This window comes from Protopterus annectens, chromosome 3.part1 (genome assembly GCF_019279795.1).
Source record: "Protopterus annectens isolate FY-2018-M chromosome 3.part1, PAN1.0, whole genome shotgun sequence".
Classification (NCBI taxonomy): domain Eukaryota; kingdom Metazoa; phylum Chordata; order Ceratodontiformes; family Protopteridae; genus Protopterus; species Protopterus annectens.
In genome coordinates, this window is record NC_056732.1 from 640,812,152 (window position 1) to 640,825,282 (window position 13,131).

Below are 13,131 nucleotides of genomic sequence, written 5' to 3' on the forward strand. Positions count from 1 at the left end.
TAGTCAGACATGGCACCTGCAATCCTGACCATGTGGGTGCTATCCCTGATCTAGGTATCAATCCATTGTGTGAGATATGTGTCCAAATTGACGCTGGTGAGACTATGCATAATGGCCCAGTGGGTTATTGTGTTGAATGGTTTTGCAAGGTTCAGGTAGGCTGTGTGGATAGCCATCCCTATGTCGATGGACCTGTTAGCCATTTAAAGAATACCAACAGGTTCAAGAGGGAAGATATGCCCACAACAATGCTGAAATGAGTAGGACACAGTGTCTGTAGGTTCCCGATGTCTATGTGTAGGAGTCCTATGACAATATGCTCCATAGCTTTGCAGAACAGGCTACATAGGCTTACAGGGCAATATTGTCTGTGGTCCGTTGTGGCACCAACTCTGTGGAGCAGGACCACTGTCGCAGTACACCATTCCTTGGGTACATATCCTGTGGTAACTCCGATATTGAACAGTGATGTAATGTGAGGGTTGCATTTTTCATGATGCTCATGTATGATGTAGGCTGGGACACCATCAGGTCACATTGATACAGTGATGTACGCTGTGGGGAGGGCAGCACTCACCTGTTACTGAGTGATGTCAGGGAAGTTATACTCTGTTGGGATGGATAGTTGCTCCTTAGGGGGGATGGGTGGGAGACATCTGCACTGAACCTGTTTGCCAGGATGTAGGCAATGCCAGTGGGTTCAGGGTAGGTTTAGTCAGTATGCAGTAGCTCACAGCATATCAGTGAGTGTCCACCCAGGTTCCTGACATAACTGAAGAAGGCCGTGTGATGGTCCTACGTGTCAGGTGCAATTGTCTGGTAGAAGCGGCCCATAGAAAAGTCCATGAGTGATTGTAGCTGTCTGTTAGTACAGATCACAGATGCCTTCCCAGTCTGGGATTGTGCTCTATCATGTAGTAGCGTCCTCTTGACATTGTACAGCCTATTAATGGCTGGGGTCTACCAGACAGGTCCCCTGCCATTGTAGTAGTGGGTCTTGTTGTTATTTGGGATAGCACAATCCATGCAGTCTACTAGGTGTCCATAGAATGTGTATGTAAAGGATGCAGCAGTGTGAGCTGTATATGCCACTGTCTCAGGATCTCTGAAGGATGCCACCTTGCTTCGGTGAAGTGAGATGTTGGCTCATGAGAAGTTCACCAAGATTACCCAGGATGGGTGTGTGGAGGGTATATGAATGTCCTGTGAGATACATGTATGTTCTGACCTTACCAATGAGGGGTATATCACTGGTGTGGAACATAGAGTCCCCATGTTGGTGATGAGCAGGTCCAATATGTATTCCCCCTTGTGGCTGTGCTGACTGGTTGTGCCAAAGCATATGAGTCCACAAATTGCAGTGACTGTTGGGTGAGGTTGTCAGGGCTTGAGTAGTATCCCCAGTCAATATGTGTGTATATGAAGTCACACAATATAATGGTGTCTGTGGAGACCTTCATATTCTCCACAGTTCCCACAAAAGCCGAGTGTGGTTCCTGAGTTTGGGAGTGTGTTCTGTAGCAGGCAACAAACTGAAAGGCAGTATTGCACAATGGTAGTTGTCTATGTATGGTCTGTGATGCTTTGTGCAGTGCTACTTGCCTGGAGGTGTGTGTATCTGTGATGTATATGGATACTCCCCCTAGTTGTGTTGTCTGTTCCAAGTCTTGTTGTCAGACAGCATGGTATGAAACATAACCTGGTAGTGCTGGTGTGCATAAGCGAGCCTGAACCAGGTGTCTGTCAGTGCACAGATATTGCTCTCCTCCATACTGAGGAGAGTCCTGAGTGGCCACAATATGCGGTTAACACAACTGTTGTTGAGCAGCATTACCCTTAGTTTCATTTAACCTGTAATGTCTATGGAGGTGGGTTTGTCTTCTGAGCCCTGTGTAAAAAAGGCACTCTGGTGGTAGCAAGAGCCTTAGCCAGCATACCAATGTCCAAGGGTGACAGGTGCAAGCTGTCCATAGTGAAGCTACGTGGCATGTTGAGCATGTCACCATACACTGACAGGCACTGTATCCCCTATGAATGAAACAAATTTGTTGGCCAACTGTTAAATGTGATATGTGTGGCGGTATACTGTGACATCATAATTGGTGGGTGTAAGATGCTAGACAAGGTCAGGGTCATACTGGCCTGGGCTACATGATCAGAGTGTACCTCCATGTATCATGTCATGTGGTCCAGGGAGTAACGTCTGAGATGACACACACCAGCATGGACAATGATGGTGCCAGTCTTGTACTTGCTTTGGAGTGACCTGACTGCCTGTGTTATGTGGCAGATCCTGGCACCCAACAGACAGCCCAAAGTGACTATTCCCTTGTCAGGGCTGGTGAGTGGTATGTCAGTGTGTCTGAACATAAGTGTCGCCTATTACAAGTGTATTAGGTGTGTTGTTTAGCCCGAAGGGCAGTGACTGTGTGACACACTGACATTGTGAACTTAGTGATATGTGGGTATTGTAGTGGGGTAGCAGGTGTGTGTGTGTCTGCTTTGGAGGTCTCTGCTGCTTAGGTAGAGTACATTTATAGCATCTGAGTATCTCAATGTGTGCTAATGTGGTTTGGGTGCTGTAGCCAGAGGATATGTGAGACTGATATGTGGTGTGTGTGGTTACCTTCACCACCTGATACACTGTGCCAGTCATGGGTCAGGGAGACTTCAGCTCCCTGTATGTCTATATAGGTGCATCTCACACATATATCTGAGTTTGTCAAGAGGAGGAGAGGGTTGTCTGTGTACATGAGGCAGATGTGACATTGTGTCAATATCACAATATCCACCAGCTGGACTGAAGAGTACACACAAAACCGACCCCTGGACATGCCAGGATATTATCATGACATACTCTGTAGCCTGATCACAAAGGATCAGTATGGTGTTAAGTGTGTCAAAGAGTATAACAGGGATTAGTGCTCATGTTCGTTAGTGTGTTGTAAAGAGGAGCTGAGAAGGAGTCCAGACTGAATCATGGCACCTCCTTCAGCTATGTCATAAATATCAATGTACACACATATATGTCCTGAGTCAGGGCCAACTGTACCTGAGTGTCAATGCAGACATCATGACAGACAGGCTCATATGTATATACCCATCCCCCACTGACAATAGTCCACATCATCATACCAGGAGATATCACATGTAGAATGGATGAGCAGCTACCCCCACTGCCAAAGGCATGGCAGTATGTGGAATACATTGATTCCCAATATGTGTCATGCACAAAATACAGAACAAACAGATCATGCACCTGAACAGTTAGCTGAGCCGCACCCCCTACACAGGATGTGAAACCATTGAAAGTGTCACAGCTACATATGGCACTCCCCACAAGTGTTGCTGCACAACACACCATGGGAAGTCAAGTCCAGTATGGTTATGAGGTCTGATCTGCAAGGTCATGGAGTCCATCATGGTTGCAGTCATAAACAGAGCTATTGGAAGCTGACACACACACAACCCTACCAACTGTGGTATGTTCATGTGCTGACCATAGTTCTCAAACATGCTAGACTGTTTGCAAGGCAGCCACCCAGGACATACATCAATAAGCACATCTACACATGTGCCACATAGACTTTGAATAGCCCTTTATCAACATCCCAGGCACATGTACTATCCACAAAACCAAGAAGCTGTGCATAAATATGTGTTGACATATGATGGAATGTCAATGTGTCCAGAGATAGATCACACAAGGTAAGGATACTGAGGTCATGTTCAAGCTGTTGACACCTGCTGACCCACATGAACCATTCCTGGAATGGCATAAAACAAAGTGTACACACATCACAATGTCCAGTCTGATGATGTCACCATCCTATAAATATAGCAGGAGAAGGGAAATGAGCCAGTAAAGCAAATAGCGTGCTGTGTTAATGCGCTTCTTTCTAGTGTTATAGCATAAGTAGGTAGTGGATTGAATCCTGCAAAGTGTATGTGTGCAGTTTCCTTTGAGAGGTGTTCCTTTTTGGAGACTGGGAAAACTCAGTAAAGGAGGTACATTCCTCTTTGGAAAGCCTGATGATGTCACCATCCTACAAATACTGCAGGAGAAGGGAAACCAATCAGTAAAGCAAATAGCGTGCCATATTAATGTGTCACTTTCCAGTATCATGACATAGTAAGGTAGGGGTTTCAATCCTGCAAAGTGTATGTGTGCAGTTTCATTGAAGAGGTGTTCCTTTTTGGAGACTGGGAAAACTCAGTAAAGGAGGTACATTCCACTTTGGAAAGTCTGATGATGTCACCATCCTACAAATACTACAGGAGAAGGAAAACAAGCCAGTAAAACAAACAGCTTGCCGTGTTAATGCATCTCTTTCCAGTATCAGGGCATCGTTAGGTAGGGGTTTAAATCCTGCAAAGTATGTGTGTAGTTTCCTGTAAGAGGTGTTCCTTTTTGGAGACTGGGAAAACTCAGTAAAGGAGGTGCATTCCTCTTTGGAAAGTCTGATGATGTCACCATCCTAGAAATACTGCAGGAGAAGGGAAACCAGCCAATAAAGCAAATAGCACTCTGTGTTAATGTGTCTGTTTCCAGTATCATAGCATAGTTAAGTAGGGACTTGAATCCTGCCAAGTATGTGTGCAGTTTCCTTTGAAAGGTGCTCCTTTTTTGGAGACTGGGAAAACTCAGTAAAGGAGGTACATTCCTCTTTGGAAAGTCTGATGATGTCACCATCCTACAAATACTGCAGGACAAGGGAAACCAACCAGTAAAGCAAATAGCTCGCTGTGTTAATGCATCCCTTTAAAGTATTGTAACATAGTTAGGTAGGGGTTTGAATCGTGCAAAGTGTATGTGTGTAGTTTCTTTTGAGAGGTGTTCCTTTTTGGAGACTCAGAAAACTCAGTAAAGGAGGTACATTCCTCTTTGGAAAGTCTGATGATGTCACCATCCTACAAATACTGCAGGAGAAGGAAAACCAACCAATAAAGCAAATAGCATGCTGTGTTAATGTGTCTGTTTCCAATATCATAACATAGTTAAGTAGGGATTTGAATCCTGCCAAGTGTGTGTGTATGTGTGCAGTTTCCTTTGAGAGGTGCTCCTTTTTTGGGGACTGGGAAAACTCAGTAAAGGAGGTACATTCCTCTTTGGAAAGTCTGATGATGTCACCATCCTACAAATACTGTAGAAGAAGGAAAACCAACAAGTAAAGCAAATCACACGCCATATTAATGCGTCTTTTTCCAGTAACATAACCTAGTTAGGTAGGAGTTTGAATCCTGCAAAGTGTGTGTCTGTGGGGGCATGTGTATGTGTGCAGTTTCCTTTGAGAGGTGTTCCTTTTTGGAGACTGGGAAAACTCAGTATAGGAGGTACATTCCTCTTTGGAAAGTCTGATGATGTCACCATCCTACAAATACTGAAGGAGAAGGAAAACCAATCAGTAAAGCAAATAGCATGTTGTGTTAATGCGTCTCTTTCCAGTATCATAACATAGTTAGGTAGGGGTTTGAATCGTGCAAAGTATGTGTGCAGTTTCTTTTGAGAGGTGTTCCTTTTTGGAGACTGCGAAAACTCAATAAAGGAGGTACATTCCTCTTTGGAAAGTCTGATGATGTCACCATCCTACAAATACTGCAGGAGAAGGGAGACCAGCTAGTAAAGCAAATAACGTGTTGTGTTAATGAGTCACTTTCCAGTATCATAACATAATTAGATAGGGGTTTGAATCCTGCAAAGTGTGTGTGTACGTGTTCAGTTTCCTTTGAGAGGTGTTCCTTTTTGGAGACTGTGAAAACTCAGTAAAGGAGGTACATTCCTCTTTGGAAAGTCTGATGATGTCACCATCCTACAAATACTGCAGGAGAAGGGAAACCAGCCAGTAAGGAAAATAACGCGTCGTGTCAATGCGTCTTTTTCCAGTATCATAACATAGTTAGGTACGGGTTTGAATCCTGCAAAGTATGTGTGCAGTTTCCTTTGAGAGGTGTTCCTTTTTGGAGACTGGGAAAACTCAGTAAAGGAGGTACATTCCTCTTTGGAAAGTCTGATGATGTAACCATCTTACAAATACTGCAGGTGAAGGGAAGCCAGCCATTAAAACAAATAACGAACCGTATTAATGCATCTTTTTCCACTATCATAACATAGTTAGGTAGGGGTTTGGATCCTGCAAAGTGTATGTGTACAGTTTCCTTTGAGAGGTGTTCCTTTTTGGAGACTGGGAAAACTCAGTAAAAGAGGTACATTCCTCTTTGAAAAGTCTGATGATGTCACCATCCTACAAATACTGCAGGAGAAGAAAAACCAATCAATAAAACAAATAGCGCACCTTGTTAACGCATCTCTTTCCAGTATCATAACATAGTTAAGTAGGGGTTTGAATCCTGCAAAGTGTGTGTGTATGTGTGCAGTTTCCTTTCAGAGGTGATCCTTTTTGGAGACTCGGAAAACTCAGTAAAGGAGGTACATTCCTCTTTGTAAAGTCTGATGATGTCAAAATCCTACAAATACTGCAGGACAAGGGAAACCAACCAGTAAAGCCAATAGTGCGCTGTGTTAATGTGTCCCTTTCCAGTATTGTAACATAGATAGGTAGGGGTTTGAATCGTGCAAAGTGTATGTGTGTAGTTTCTTTTGAGAGGTGTTCCTTTTTGGAGACTCGGAAAACTCAGTAAAGGAGGTACATTCCTCTTTGGAAAGTCTGACGATGTCACCATCCTACAAATACTGCAGGAGAAGGGAAACCAACCAATAAAGCAAATAGCATGCTGTGTTAATGTGTCTGTTTCCAATATCATAACATAGTTAAGTAGGGATTTGAATCCTGCCAAGTGTGTGTGTGTGTGTGTGCAGTTTCCTTTGAGATGTGTTCCTTTTTGGAGACTGGGAAAACTCAGTATAGGAGGTACATTCCTCTTTGGAAAGTCTGATGATGTCACCATCCTACAAATACTGCAGGAGAAGGGAGACCAGCTAGTAAAGCAAATAACGTGTTGTGTTAATGCGTCACTTTCCAGTATCATAACATAGTTAGGTAGGGGTTTGAATCGTGCAAAGTATGTGTGCAGTTTCTTTTGAGAGGTGTTCCTTTTTGGAGACTGCGAAAACTCAGTAAAGGAGGTACATTCCTCTTTGGAAAGTCTGATGATGTCACCATCCTACAAATACTGCAGGAGAAGGGAGACCAGCTAGTAAAGCAAATAACATGTTGTGTTAATGCGTCACTTTCCACTATCATAACAGAATTAGATAGGGGTTTGAATCCTGCAAAGTGTGTGTGTATGTGTTCAGTTTCCTTTGAGAAGTGTTCCTTTTTGGAGACTGTGAAAACTCAGTAAAGGAGGTACATTCCTCTTTGGATAGTTGATGATGTCACCATCCTACAAATACTGCAGGAGATGGGAAACCAGCCAGTAAGGAAAATAACGTGTCCTGTCAATGCGTCTTTTTCCACTATCATAGCATAGTTAGGTATGGGTTTGAATCCTGCAAAGTATGTGTGCAGTTTCCTTTGAGATGTGTTCCTTTTTGGAGACTGGGAAAACTCAGTAAAGGAGGTACATTCCTCTTTGGAAAGTCTGATGATGTAACCATCTTACAAATACTGCAGGTGAAGGGAAGCCAGCCATTAAAACAAATAACGAACCATATTAATGCGTCTTTTTCCACTATCATAACATAGTTAGGTAGGGGTTTAAATCCTGCAAAGTGTATGTGTGCAGTTTCTTTTGAGAGGTGTTCCTTTTTGGAGACTGGGAAAACTCAGTAAAAGAGGTACATTCCTCTTTGAAAAGTCTGATGATGTCACCATCCTACAAATACTGCAGGAGAAGAAAAACCAATCAATAAAACAAATAGCGCACCTTGTTAACGCATCTCTTTCCAGTATCATAACATAGTTAAGTAGGGGTTTGAATCCTGCAAAGTGTGTGTGTATGTGTGCAGTTTCCTTTCAGAGGTGATCCTTTTTGGAGACTCGGAAAACTCAGTAAAGGAGGTACATTCCTCTTTGGAAAGTCTGATGATGTCACCATCCTACAAATACTGCAGGAGAAGGAAAACCATCCAGTAAAGCAAATAGCGTGCCATGTTAATGCATCTATTTCCAGTATCGTAACATAGTTAGGTAGGGGTTTGAATCCTGCAAAGTATATGTGCAGTTTCCTTTATGAAGTGTTCCTTTTTGGAGACTGAGAAAACTCAGTAAAGGAGGTACATTCCTCTTTGGAAAGTCTGATGATGTCACCATCCTACAAATACTGCAGAAGAAGGAAAACCAGCCAATAAAGCAAATAGCATGCCATGTTAATGCGTCTGTTTCCAGTATCATAATATAGTTAGGTAGGAGTTTGAATCCTGTTTGTGCATGTGTGTGTGGAGGGGGTTGTGTATGAGTGCAGTATCCTTTGAGAGGTGTTACTTTCTGGAGACTAGGAAAACTCAGTAAAGGAGGCACATTCCTCTTTGGAAAGTCTGATGATGTCACCATCCTACAAATACTGCAGGTGAAGGGAAACCAGCCAGTAAAGCAAATAGCACGCCGTATTAATGCAACTCTTTCCAGTATCATAACATAGTTCAATAGGCGTTTGAATCCTGCAAAGTGTGTGTGTGTATGTGTGCAGGTTCTCTTTGAGAGGTGTTCCTTTTTGGAGACTGGGAAAACTCAGTAAAGGAGGTACATTCCTCTTTGGAAAGTCTGACGATGTCACCATCCTACAAATAATGCAGGTGAAGATGAACCAGCCAGTTAAGCAAATAGCACACCGTGTTAATGTGTCTCTTTTCAGTATCATAACATAGTTAAGTAGGGGTTTGAATCCTGCAAAGTATGTATGCAGTTTCCTTTGAGAGGTGTTTCTTTTTGGAGACTGGGAAAACTCAGTAAATGAGGTACATTCCTCTTTGGAAAGTCTGATGATGTCACCATCCTACAAGTACTGCAGGAGAAGGGAAATCAACCAGTGAAGCAAATAGTGCGCTGTGTTAATGCATCTCTTTCCAGTATTATAACATAGTTAGGTAGGGGTTTGAATTGTGCAAAGTGTGTGTGTATGTGTCTAGTTTCTTTTGAGAGGTGTTCCTTTTTGGAGACTCAGAAAACTCAGTAAAGGAGGTACATTCCTCTTTGGAAAGTCTGATGATGTCACCATCCTACAAATACTGCAGGAGAAGGAAAACCAACCAGTAAAACAAATAGCACGCTGTGTTAATGCGTCTCTTTCCAGTATCATAACATAGTTAGGTAGGGGTTTGAATCGTATAAAGTATGTGTGCAGTTTCTTTTGAGAGGTGTTCCTTTTTGGAGACTGGGAAAACTCAGTAAAGGAGGTACATTCCTCTTTGGAAAGTCTGATGATGTCACCATCCTACAAATACTGCAGGAGAAGGGAGACCAGCTAGTAAAGCAAATAACATGCTCTGTTAATGCGTTACTTTCTAGTATCTTAACATAGCTACATAGGAGTTTGAATCCTGCAAAGTGGGTGTGTATGTGTACAGTTTCGTTTGAGAAGTGTTCCTTTTTGGAAACTGGGAAAACTCAGTAAAGGAGGTACATTCCTCTTTGGAAAGTCTGATGATGTCACCATCCTACAAATACTGCAGGAGAAGGGAAACCAGCCAGTAAGGAAAATAATGCGCCGTTTCAATGCATCTTTTTCCAGTATCATAACATAGTTAGGTAGGGGTTTGAATCCTGCAAATTGGGTGTGTATGTGTACAGTTTCCTTTGAGAAGTGTTCCTTTTTGGAGACTGGGAAAACTCAGTAAAGGAGGTACATTCCTCTTTGGAAAGTCTGATGATGTCACCATCCTACAAATACTGCAGGAGAAGTAAAACCAGCCAATAAAACAAATAGTGCGCTGTGTTAACGCATCTCTTTCCAGTATCATAACATAGTTAAGTAGGGGTTTGAATCGTGCATGTGCAGTTTCCTTTGAGAGGTGTTCCTTTTTGGAGACTGGGAAAACTCAGTAAAGGAGGTACATTCCTCTTTGGAAAGTCTAATGATGTCACCATCCTACAAGTACTGCAGGTGAAGAGAAACCAGCCATTAAAACACATAACGCGCCATGTTAATGTGTCTTTTTCCAGAATCATAACATAGTTAGTTAGATGTTTGAATCCTGCAAAGTATGTGTGTATGTGTGCAGTTTCCTTTGAGAGGTGTTCCTTTTTGGAGACTGGGAAAACTGAGTAAAGGAGGTACATTCCTCTTTGGAAAGTCTGATGATGTCACCATCCTACAAATACTGCAGGAGAAGAAAAACCAGCCAATAAAACAAATAGCGCGCCATGTTAACGCTTCTCATTCCTGTATCATAACATAGTTAAGTAGGGGTTTGAATCCTGCAAAGTGTGTATGTGTGCAGTTTCCTTTGAGAGGTGTTCCTTTTTGGAGACTGGGAAAACTCAGTAAAGGAGGTACATTCCTCTTTGGAAAGTCTGATGATGTCACCATCCAACAAATACTGCAGGAGAAAGGAAACCAGCCAATAAAGTAAATAGCATGCCATATTAATGCGTCTGTTTCCAGTATCATAATATAGTTAGGTAGGAGTTTGAATCCTGCACAGTGTGTGCATGTGTGTGTGGAGGGGGTTGTGTATGTGTGCAGTATCCTTTGTGAGGTGTCAGTTTTTGGAGACTGGGAAAACTCAGTAAAGGAGGCGCATTCCTCTTTGGAAAGTCTGATGATGTCACCATCCTACAAATACTGTAGGAGAATAAAACCCAGCAAATAGCATGCTGTGTTAATGCGTTTCTTTCCAGTATTACAACATAGTTAAGTAGGGGTTTGAATCCTGCTAAGTGTGTGTGTGTGTGTGTGTGTGTGTGTGTGTGTGTGTGCAGTTTCCTTTGAGAGGTGCTCCTTTTTGGAGACTGGGAAAACTCAGTAAAGGAGGTACATTCCTCTTTGGAAAGTCTGATGATGTCACCATCCTACAAATACTGCAGGAGAAGGGAAACCAGCCAGTAAAACAAATAGCACACCATGTTAATGCATCTCTTTCCAGTATCATAACATAGTTAAATAGGCATTTGAATCCTGCAAAGTGTGTGCGTGTGTGTATGTGTGCAGTTTCCTTTGAGAAGTGTTCCTTTTTGGAGACTGGGAAAACACAGTGAAGGAGGTACATTCCTCTTTGGAAAGTCTGATGATGTCACCATCCTACAAATATTGCAGGTGAAGGACAACCAGCCAGTAAAGCAAATAGCGTGCCATGTTAATGCATTTTTCTATAGTATCATAACATAGCTAGGTAGGGGTTTGAATCCTACAAAAAATGAGTGTGTGTATGTGTGCAATTGTCTTTGAAAGGAGTGTCCTTTTTGGATACTGTGAAAACACACTAAAAGAGGTACATTCCTCTTTGGAAAGTCTGATGATGTCACCATCCTACAAATATAGAAGGAGAAGGAAAGCCAGTCAATAAAGCAAATAGTATGCTGTGTTAATGCATCATTCTATAGTATCATAACATAGTTAGTTAGGGGTTTGAATCCTGCAAATGCTAACTGTGTGTGTGTCACTGTTGGTCAACACAGTATGGGTTTTGCTTTTACTATGGTATGACATAGTATGATGACAACAGTAAGTGCATTGCAGACATCAGGTATCTGCGTGGCAAATATATATGTGTACATGTCCCCTCAATCATTACATAGGTGTGAAGCCTGCATACTACATGAATACATTTGTTTCCATTGACACGTTGTGCCACTGCTACTCAGATCGTAGGTCACATATGTATGTATGTGACATGGGCATCCACTGTCAATTTCTGTGGCCAAGGTCATCTGTGGCACACACACCCATGACAGTTACTTAAGAGTAGTGTGAGTGAGGGTATATGCCTGGGGTATATGTCCGACATGGTCATACACAACAAAGTCTGCCAATAATTGACAGTCTTTATAGGTGTACGACTGCCTTGTGGATATTCATTCAGGCCTCTAATGTCTGTGATACACCTTGGGACTCCACAATACATATGGGTATGTGGATACCAAGGGACACATGATATAACATGGGTCTGTATGTACACAATAGTACCCAACATACATGTTGAGGGCTACCACTGGTGTGGTACTGATGGGATAGTATGTATATGTACATGAGGATGACTATGCCATAGTCGGCTTGCTGCCATACAGCATGTATCACACAACAGGGATCTGTCTGTATGATACCCTTGTGTAGGATATGCGCCCCATCCAGGGAATGCATTGTAGGCCATTTCATGCATTCCCAGATTTGGGTGGACACATCCCTAGTGTGTCTGCATGTACCTAAGGGGGCTATATGACACACAGGTGTGGTCACAGTAATGGATGGCGGTCATCACCACTGGTTATTGTTATAGTGTAGCATCGGAAGGATCCAATTGATACTGGGTTCCCTACTACTGTGTGTCATTTATCAGGACATCATCCAATGATTGCTTATAGTCATGCTGTTGAGGTTGTGTATACTACCAGACTGCAAATCATTGACTGATATTAACGGTATCACCTGCAGCATAGTGTCAACCCATGTCATACACATGTCTACCCATGTTAGTACATAACTGTAGTAAAATGCATACTGGCCATTAAAAGATGCAATGGGATGTTCATAATGTGAACGACAGGGTATGCCACATGTCCCATGTGTCCACTATGCACGTACATCCAGACAGTGCGCACCCACCATTTTTACAGATGTACACCTTCTAATCTGTACTGCACATATCACACATGTACTGTCTACTCACTAAGACATGCTGGCAACACATCACACATCAGCCAAGTGGCACATGGGTGGATAATACATACTCAGACCTAACAGTGGTGTAAACAATGCTACATTGACAATCAGAGCTTTGATGCATAATGTCTGCTCAGATATACCTACAAGCAGTCAACGGAAACGTGTACAGCACTTAAACAACCAAATAACCTCTCCAAAGTGCAGTAGCCCAAAGGAACACTCGGTGCTTCTTCAGCAGTGGCGGCTGGTGACTTCAAATCAAAGGGGGGCTGCAGGAGACAGCTGAATGGGTGGGGTCAAGGGGAAGGGGTGTGGCCAACTAGAAAGGGGAGGAGCTATGCTCAAAACCACAAAAACTGACTTTAATTAAATACGCTGCCCTGGGTGCCAAACCATCATTATGAGAGTCCA